Source organism: Glycine max, chromosome 13 (genome assembly GCF_000004515.6).
Source record: "Glycine max cultivar Williams 82 chromosome 13, Glycine_max_v4.0, whole genome shotgun sequence".
NCBI lineage: Eukaryota > Viridiplantae > Streptophyta > Magnoliopsida > Fabales > Fabaceae > Glycine > Glycine max.
The window spans coordinates 24,398,001-24,408,458 of NC_038249.2; the positions used below are offsets into that span (position 1 = coordinate 24,398,001).

At 29.8% G+C, this 10,458-nt stretch overlaps 1 pseudogene; it reads right to left on the bottom strand.

Annotated features, from left to right (window-relative positions):
• Positions 1-4,065, bottom strand: part of LOC100803846 (auxin response factor 18-like) — a 6,389-nt pseudogene extending 2,324 nt beyond the window's left edge.
• Positions 4,066-10,458: the final 6,393 nt, after the last annotated feature.

Genomic DNA, 10,458 nt, shown 5'->3' on the forward strand with positions numbered 1-10,458 from the left:
TGTCTTCCCAGCATCCAAGTTCTTGGAAGACCGAGTAGAATTTGTCATAGATAGTAAGCAAGAGACGTTCTCACTGATGCTAGGCTTTTGCAATGTCTTGTTATTTGAGACCTTCATTGGCGTAGCAGCGTGATCAAGAGGCGGGAAACCAGCCGAAGATAGACCTGATTGCAATTTACTGAGGTGGAGATCCGATAAGGATAGACCATAATGAGCATGCCTGGCTCCCTGCATGCCAGCAGGAGTACTTTCGAGTAGACAACCAAATTGGTTGGTGTTGTTGGGACCTAGAAGGTTGTTGGGAAGTGTCGGCAAAGGAATCTGGCCATCAAGGGGGAAATCTGGGTGCTGAGGCAATCTCAATTTCTTCCGTGGTGGTGAGAAAGGGGAAAAATGAATGGCAGGCATGTTTGACACCAATTCAACCAGCCACGGGCTCACCCTTCTCACATTTTGAAGTAAATCTGGTTCATCCCATGTAACCTATAAATCCAACTTCAGCAAATTAGTCCTAGTTGACACAAAATAGAGAAATTCAACTAAACTAGGATTTACTTGTGTTAAACGTGCAAAATGCAACTAGTTACACAACAAGAGCACAATCTTATGTGAATGTACAAACAACATCATAAATTTCATAAATAATCTAGTTCTCCAAAAGTTAATTTAATCAGCAATAAACAATTGAAAAGTTCAATAGTTTCTAAATTCTAATTTACCGAATGCATTTGTGCCAACATATTTTAACATAAACTAAAAACTCTAAATGTATCCATGTTCCAATGCGAGAATGAGACAAAATGAATGACATCACAACACTTCTACCAAATTTCCTTCATTGTTGAGCATAATATTTATGCCAAGGCATTTTAGGCTAAAATGAATGTATAAAAAACATTAATCATGTTGCAAAGATATATAATGTACTATGCTAGTTCAAAGGCATCAAGAATAATGAATATAGTGTTACCTGGAGAAGCCTCCAAGGTGAGTTAGGCCAGTTTAGGGGATCAGCAACCTGAACCGAAGATATAGTTCCCATAAACCAACTTATTCGCGAGGAGTCTTCCGTTTCAAAGGCCATCTTGAACCTTATTCCAGAATACCACCTAGTCTGCATTGCTGCTTCAACTAGTGAGGCCTTCACACAAAACTCGGGAGTACTTGCCCGAGGGTAGTAAACAACCTCAAAGGGTTTCTTATTGGCTGCAAGATTTGCAGCTTCAATAATTGCTTCTGGCCTCACTTTTCCCTTTCCCATCATACTTACACTAGGGTTCAATCCATTGCTATTGCCATTTCTCAAGATTCTATTATCATCCTCCCTCAAAAAGGGAGAAAATCCACTATAAGGCATAGGAAAATTTCCTCCTGCAGGATTCCACCCTGAGGAAGTCTCAAGTCCACCGCCAATCCCCTTCTTTGCTCGCCGAATACCAACACACAAATCCCCATTTTCTGCCCTCAAAAACACAATTGAGTCCCCAGCAACAAGCTTCTTGTGATTCACAAAAGTACTCCACCCAGTGGTCAACAAATGTCGCCTTGGCGTGCCCCTATAGATGTGTCTGAATTTCCATGTTTCCCCATGAACATCCTTGGCAAGGATGTTTTGAACGGGAGGGTCAGCTGAGTAGTCCAAACGAGGGAAAATTGTCTCAGCACAATACCTAGGAACAGAAAATCCCCCACCATTGTTAGCATCAGATTGGGTCAAGGTTTTTGCAAATGAAGCTGGCTTGTCTCGAGTTTCAGCCCCAATAACATCATGGTCATAATCAACATCATTGGCATTCAGAGGAACGAGCTTGAGTTTGGCATAGACCTCATCTGTCTCAGGATCAGCCATGTATTTGACAGCAACCACTCTACATGGAACAAAAGGTGGAACCTTAGGACAAGTCTTGAAGTTAACTGGTCCACATGCATGCTCAGCATGACCTTGAGGGAAGTAATAGACCTTAGTGTTCACTGTTGGCATTTGTACCATACCACCTGCACACGCATGCCATAGCTGAGGATCCAAACACCTCTCCACCTCCTTTAATTTCTCTTTTGTGTCCATGAATGTAATCATCTCACTCAATAACTTTCACTGCAAGTGTAATTTTTCCAAAAATGAGCATACAATTGATGACAATTGAAGGTGTCAAAAGGCTGCCTTTCATAGAAGTAAGAGTGCTATGTGTCACACAATTTGAAATTACAAGGAAACAATTCAAGTTAACCCACAATATTTTTTTCTTCTTCTTCTTTATTTGTTGTTTGTTACGTTAATAGAGATTATAGTTCATTCAAATTGAAACAGAGAAATTGAAGACAACATTTTTAATATTTTATGTTTTCTTCTTTAGTCTCTTAAAATTAAAAAAAAGATACATTTCTATTCTTTTAGCCAGATAACGTTAACCGAAGTAAGAAAAAGTGGCTTTATCAATATTTGGCATGTGTCTACTTTTGAGCATCACATCACTACTTTTGTTAAAATTGCATCTTTTCAGCGGCGAAACTTTGAAGAAAAATGGAGGAGACAAAATAATTAACATTACATAATATAAATTAAATGTAATAATTTTGATAATATAATTTTGACGGCTGATTTTAAACATTTAATAATATTCTTCAAACATTTATTATTTTTTATGATATCAAAACATCTTTTGTCCTAACTTATTAATAACATTTTTTAGGTTTTTTATGAATGTTATACCCTTGTATGATACTGAATTAAAAAATAGAGAATTTATTTGTAAATTATTTTTTGTGAAACAATGTTCAAGATATATTAATTTTTTTATATAAAATAAAATTTGTATGAAAATACATAAACTATTAAAATTTCCACCCAACTTTCCAATAGATGTAAGAAAACAATCATATTTTTGCCAACTAATTAATGAAACTCTTTTTTTTTACAATGATGAAATAGTTAATATATGAAAAGTATTATTAACATTTCATATTAATAATAAGTGCTTATGTTTTATGTTATCAAAAGTATAAATATGGGTGATATTAACGTTAAAAAATATTTTTATAAAAATAATAACAACTAGAAATTGACTAAAAAAATACTTTCAATTAAAGACTACTTAAATGTGTTTCTCTCCCTCTCTCTCTCTTTCCTGTTGTTCGAATTCGAAGTTTTTTCTAGATTGAAACTGGACGGTATATGCTTACAAGTACATTTAATTTCTTCTCAGATGTATCTTAATCCCCATACATACACACCAGCGCCAGAGAATGAATTTTTTTTATGTGTAGTAGAAAAGATTTCAATGAGGAATGTTTTTTTTTATCCCTCTATTACTTGAAAAAGTTTGTCTCTGTCCGGATTCATGAACTAAATTCAATTTGAAAGACCAAAAAATAGATTCATTCCAAAATTCAAAGAATAAAACAATAATTAAACCACTTTTATGGTAAGTATTTTAAAGCTTATGTTAAAAACAAATTCTAATTAATTCACAATCTGAAGAAGATATTTTAGAATGGAGCATGAAAATTGATCTCAAATATAGGAAAGAATTAGAACCTGATCCTTGTGAATTTGTTCTCGCCTTTTTCGTCGGATCTGAAAAAGGTAAACGACGTATCTTTGAGAAGCCAGAAAAACAAGTTGTGTGTGCGAGTCGCCTGATTCGTCGGATCTGAAAAAGCAAACCCCGCATCTTGAGAAGCCAGCAAAACAAGAAAGATATTATTATTGTTGAGGATGAGGAAGCTGAGTTGTGTTGTGTGGCTTGCTTTCAAATAAAAAATATTTTGAAGTGAAGAAGAAACTGGAATGTTAAATTTATTCATACGCACCGTGAAGGGGATAATTGAGCTGCTACAGATTGGTTTTGCTTCAGCAGTGTTTGGTTTTGCTATACACTTTGTTTAACGCCAAAGCTTCATCTCACAGAAATTGCGTTGAATAAGGCGTGTTTTGAGTAAAACAAACACACACTTCCTTCCTGGCCTCACCACGTTAGTTACAGAGCCTATTCTGTTTTTTTCCCCAATCTTTTGTTGTGGCAGGACTTTATAGGAGTCTCACATCCACGCTATCTTAGTTTGTAATGGCTTTGGTGACTTTGGTCTCCTTTTAAGCGTAAAAAATAATAATGAAGAAACTGATAATAATAATATAATAATATTTGAGATCAATTGTCATGCTCCATTCTAAAATATCTTCTTCAGATTGTGAATTAATTAGAATTTGTTTTTAACATAAGCTTCAAAATACTTACCATAAAAGTGGTTTAATTATTATTATTATTTACCCAAAGTTTAATTAGGAGTATTTAGTGCTTTTTAGTTGATATGATTTTATCAATATTTTAAAAATATTACGTTATTTTTAATAAAACATTAGAATAATATAAAGTTTTATTTTGTGCGACAGAAACATGTTAAGGAACCATTTTTTACAGGATATTTCAATTAGTTTCTATTAGTAAAAAAAATTGTTTGATTGTTTGATAAATAAGTTTTTTTAATATTTAGTAGTATCTAGCATTTTTCAAACATTATTTTCTAATTTTTTATTTTTTTTAAATTTTTATCCTTAATATATTTATTAAAATTTTTAATTATTATTTTAAATAAATTATAATCTTATGTCATTTTATATTTTTCAATTATTTTAACAGTTAAATTTATTAAATACTTACAATTTAATAAATTAATTTTTCTGTATCTAACTTCTAATCAAATCTTCAACTTTTAGCTAATTTTCGAGTTAGTTTTTTTAAATATAATTAAAATTGAAAAATAAACACGAATTAAGCTACCCATGTTCTGTTAGTATTTAATACTATTAAATATTGAGTTTATGATGTAAAGTGTGCCTATCAATAAATGAGCTTATGTGTTTATTTAATAACAAACATGTTAGATGTTGTTTAAAAATCAATCATCCAAAGACTTTCTTAGTTATCATTTCCTTTTTTTTTCTTAAGATATTTTAAGCCAAAAGTGTGGTACAATACAAGTTTCTTGAGATACTAATAGAAAAAATAGACTATCTAAACAGTATCGGCAATAAGCACAGAAACTTTTTAAACTATGGATACAAAAATTCAAATTCAATATGTAATTTTGTTGTCATCTAGAAATTATTATCTATAATAAATTTATTAATTTTTATAATTAAAAAATACTAATAGTTATTAAACTCTTACAAATATTCATTTAACAAACTGACCAATTCCAACAAGATTTTTTTAATTATCTTACATTGAGTAGTATAAAAATATTTATTACATCAAAAGATTTTAACTTTTACTCAGCAATCATTAATCAATGCACCTAATATATAGGGTAAAAAATGGTAATTAATTAAATTATTAAAAAAAATTGTATATGCAATTTAACAGAAGAACTTAATTTTAATATATTAATAATGTAAAGATTTATATTCTCTAAATCAATTAGAAATCATTTTAAATATAAATTTTAAAATAACTATCATAATAAGTCATAATTAAATGAAAGGGTTTGTATGCAGTTAAATTGTTTGCAGAAATTATCCATGATAAAGTTGAGTTCACCTTTTGTTTTTGGTCGTAGGAAGTAGTTAGCTTATCTATATATGTTATATATGAGGGCGTGGGACTGTGGAGTAGGTAATAGGTTCAACCCCACGGGTTGGTTAACTGGACATTGTTGGTTTTTTCATTTACTGAGCAGAGCTTTGCTTCAGTCTCCTTCAGCATGTGAATACAGGCATACAACTCAATTTGGCTACCCCCACAAACTCAGGCCAAAAGAAAAGAGTTAAATAGAAGCATGCATCACACTGAACACTGACGGATTCAAACCCTACGATAGTGAGTACAAATTATAAAAAATAAAATTAGTGAATTTAATTATATAAATATAGATAAAATAAAATATAAGATTTTATTTATAAATTTGATGAATTTTAAAAAATGAGGGAGTGTAAGTACACACCCTCACATGATAGGTCAGTCATTGACACTGAATGTGTGGATCAATTAATATAATCATATGGGTTAAAAAGAAAAGACTTAAAAAAAAAAGTACTCCTAGCATTTTTCTAATTTAACTAAATTTAAGTTCAAATATATAATTATGTTAAATATTTAAAAAAAAAACTTTGTTACACTTAATAAAACATGTTTAAATTGTCGTCCAACTCGTACGGCAATACATATTCGAAGACTAATCTAATAGATCAACACAAAAATAACACTTGAAATCCATAAATTTGAATTTGGATATATAATTATATTAAATATTCAGAAAAAGAATTTTGTTACACGTAATAAAATATGTTCGAGTTGTCGTCCAACATGCGACAATGCTATTTTAAGGCTAATCTAATAAACCGACGCAAAAATAACACTTCAAATCCACTCGTACGCAAAAGTAACACTCCAAATGAGTTTGAAAACGTAGCTAGTTTTAAGGCTTGCAGACAGTTTCTCAAACATAACCATAATTCTATCGGATTCAGATTAGATTACATCCTGTGAAAAGCTACTTTTGGTCTTTAAAAATATTATATTGCCTTGAGCGGCGTATATAATTGTCAATGCGACAATGCCATTCCAATTAAATTACCCGTCTCTAATTAAACTGCGTTACATGAATTGATAATTTAAAAGCTATAATCAAGATGTAATATTTGGATTATAAAAAAATGACAACATCGTATAAATATCATACAATATTTAACAAATACAAAAAAAAAAAAAAAACTATATTCATTGACGCATGATTAAATGTATTTTAAAATTCAGATAGTATCGTACGTACCACACATTGTTTTTTGTCAGCAAGTTTATGGGTCCACGCTTCCATGGTCTTTGAGGCTAACGCAGTCAAGACTCGAGCCTGACCGGACTTTTTATTGTCTTCTTGGTGGGAAAGGTCTCAGACACCAAGTCATGGCCTCGGACTATATGATTTTTTTTTAATAAAAAAAATTATATATATACACAAATTTGTTTTAAAAATTGGAATGATAAGTTAACTGATAAACTATTAGTTAATAATAATTTATTGGTTCAACTGCGATCAATTATTACTTCCAGTAAAAAAAAATCCAGGTTAATAATTCAGCAATTTTTTTGTTGTATAATGGGCCAATTTGTTTAAATTCATAAAAAATAATTTTAAAATATTTTTTAAAAAAATTATATTTTTATGAGCAGATAGAATTTGTTTATTAAAATAAACATAAAATTATTTTTTAAGCAAAAACAATTTAAACAAACACATTAAAAAATATAAAGCTTCTTATGTTATTAAAATAAACGCTTTTTTTAACAAATAGATTTAAATAAAGTGGCCCAATAATTCAGTGATTAAGTGTGTATATATATATATATATATATATATATATATATATATATATATATATATATATATATATATATATATATATTTATTTATTTATAAATATGACAGTAACTTTTTAACAACAGATTTTTATTATAATTATTTACTAAAAACATTATTTAATAGTGTATAATTTTTCTCAAAGGCTAATAATTTATGTAATTGATATTAACATAAATTGGTCCCTCTTTCTCCCTGTCTCTTTACATACAAGGGATGGAATGGAGTTGATTTTTACACGGATAGATGTTAAAGCCATTTTTACAATATTAATTTTTTTATTAAATAAATTTATCATTTTTCCTCCAAAAAAAACTATTCAATCATAAGACATTTTTTAATGATTATATATTCTAAAATTTAGAAAAATAAAATAATTTAAAATATTTAATGAATATATTTAATATTTTACAGGGTATGTTTATATGTTCATAGTACACAACAAATAACCCCAACGAGTTATTAATTGAGACCTGCCTTGATGATATTTGTACTCATTTACCACATTGGAGTCACGTGGGACAATTTTTGACACTACGATGAAAACATTTAAAACGAAAAATATCATTTAAAATGCCTATATTAAGTAGCCGTAAAATTTAAAAGTTTTATTGTTAAATCTTTTAAAGACTCAGTTGCTTTGTGATTTGGTAACTACATTATTAATTCTAATAACTACATAAGTGAATAAAATGTGGATTATATTAAGAAATTGAAATTGAATTGTTAGTAAAACATAAAGAAAAGACCCTGTTCTTGAATATAGTTTTCCCCGTAACGTTATCATAACCACAAGACACTCGAAATGTCAATTGTATATAGGCAATAGGTTAAACTATGACGTAAGTGTAGTATTTTGCAAACTTGTATAGTTGTAATTTAAGTCAAGTGGTGTGCACCATATGACTAATCTACTTACCCAACCTGGTTAAAGGGTAATTAAAGACAGACCATAATTGATTTCTTTTCTTCTGTTTTATTTTTCCAACATTGATTACAAATTTAAACAGGGAAAAATGTGAATTGAACCATATGCGAATAATAATTTACACCGCACTATAGGTGGGATATATACTATTAATTGTAGCATAGCATGGTCCAATCCTAGCTGTTGAAGTTAAAAACTAGTAGTATGGCCAAATGTGGCGGCACTAATTTTTGCCTCTTTCTGAGGCCAGATTGCAACAATAAAGAGAAAGAGAGAGTGTTATGCCAAAAGCCACATACCCTTGCTAGTGTGATTTTTTTTTTTTAATTATAGATATCTTTTAGGAGAAATAATCATATTTAAATCAAGAAAGATGACTAATAATAATAATAATAAATTTAAATATTTAACAAAGTTACATATTCAAAATTTAAATTCGAAGTAATTGATTAAACTAAAATAATTATTTGGTAAGATAATGTTTATTTTGAATTAGACCTATTATAATTTTATCATGTAAGAATTTGATTTCTCTTATTTTGACCAACAAGTTCTAACTCCGAAAAAAGGCAATTAAAATCTAAGCCCGCGCAAAGCTAGTGGAAGAAAAAGACTTGGTGCTAAAACCAAACACAAACAAGAACTATAACATGATAATTATAAGGAAGAAAGAGATGGGGTAACCACCAAAAAACAAAACAAAATAAAGACACAAGAAGCTTGGTAATGTCCAGCCCTGCAGTGCCCCCAAGAGATAAATGAAAAATATATATAAGTGGTGGGGAAGGGAGAAAAAGAGAGATTATAATTAGTTAGGTCATCTCATGGAAACTATATATGCACCATATAGAAGGGTTATAAGGTGCTGGCATCATTGAAGTTGAACATTGAAAACACATGGAGCAGACGTCAAATTTAGGAACTTGTCGTTCCTCTTTCGATTGAAACTCGCCACACCAATTACAGGCACCCAGCCCACCAACACTAAATACAGGGTTCATGACTTGTCTCAGGATCGATGTTAACACCTCTAGGTTTTTTTTTTTTTTTCTTCCATCAACTTTCCACTAAGGTGGTTGATTTTAATTTGCTCGATTTTAATTTATAGGGAAAAGTTTTTCATCTTCTTAATTTGTGGATCGATGTGTCTTCTTGTCACCCATCCAAAACAATTTCCAAAAGTTTTTATTCTCCCCGCTTTTGTTGTAGTGTATTAGTATTGGTCAATCTGCACAACTGTCTTGGCTGATAATTATGATGCAGGGTAAAATGTGTTTTGTTTTATATAAATAGATGATTAAATATTCTGTTTTAATCTTTTTTATTTTTTTTAGTTTTTATCATAGTAAATTTATTTATTTATTAAATAATTTTTATTTTTTATATATTCTCTTCTGGAGACCATCTTAAAATTGCAAATTACATGTAGACATCTTTTGTGGCGAGATTTAAACCTTGCTTTGTCATACAGTGAGGGACTAGGATCTTTTGATAATTTTTGGAAGAAAAAGAAGAGAAAAAGCTTTGAAAATGGATAAAAAGGAAGAATTGAGCAATATAAATCCCAGTAGAAAAGAGAAATAGTATATATGTTTAATCAGGAATTAATAAAAATATTTTCCTAAATGAAAGGCCAAAAAAAAAAAAAGAGGATTGGGAAAATGAGAATTTATGATGGAAAAATTATTAAAGTTGAGTTTAAGAGTTTGCTTATCAATCAATCAAGCCTAGATGACTTTCTCATCATCCTTTTTCCTAAGCTTCATTACAACACCAAGTAAATACCTCTTGAAGGAATTTGGTTTTTTGTGTTGGAAATTTTTAGAACTTTTGCAAATTGATGTTAGAAATTGATTTTCTCTATGTAAGAGTGCAACAAGCTCATGCACAAGAATGAAACCCTAAGAAAGGATAGAGAGCTTGAAATTATAGATAATGGGAGTAATTGGTGTGATATACATGGTGATTTAGGAGAGTCAACTTAGTTTAAGTATTAAGTTAATGAGAAATGTTAATGGCACTCTTTTTCTAACACTTTTTATACAAATGACTAAAATTTATTTAAAGTTATCAATTTTGTGGATCTCACTTCTAAAATATGAGAGAAAATCATGATGAAGACCCACCAAAATCAATAATTTTTAATAAATCTTTCTCAATCATAGATAATATTAAAA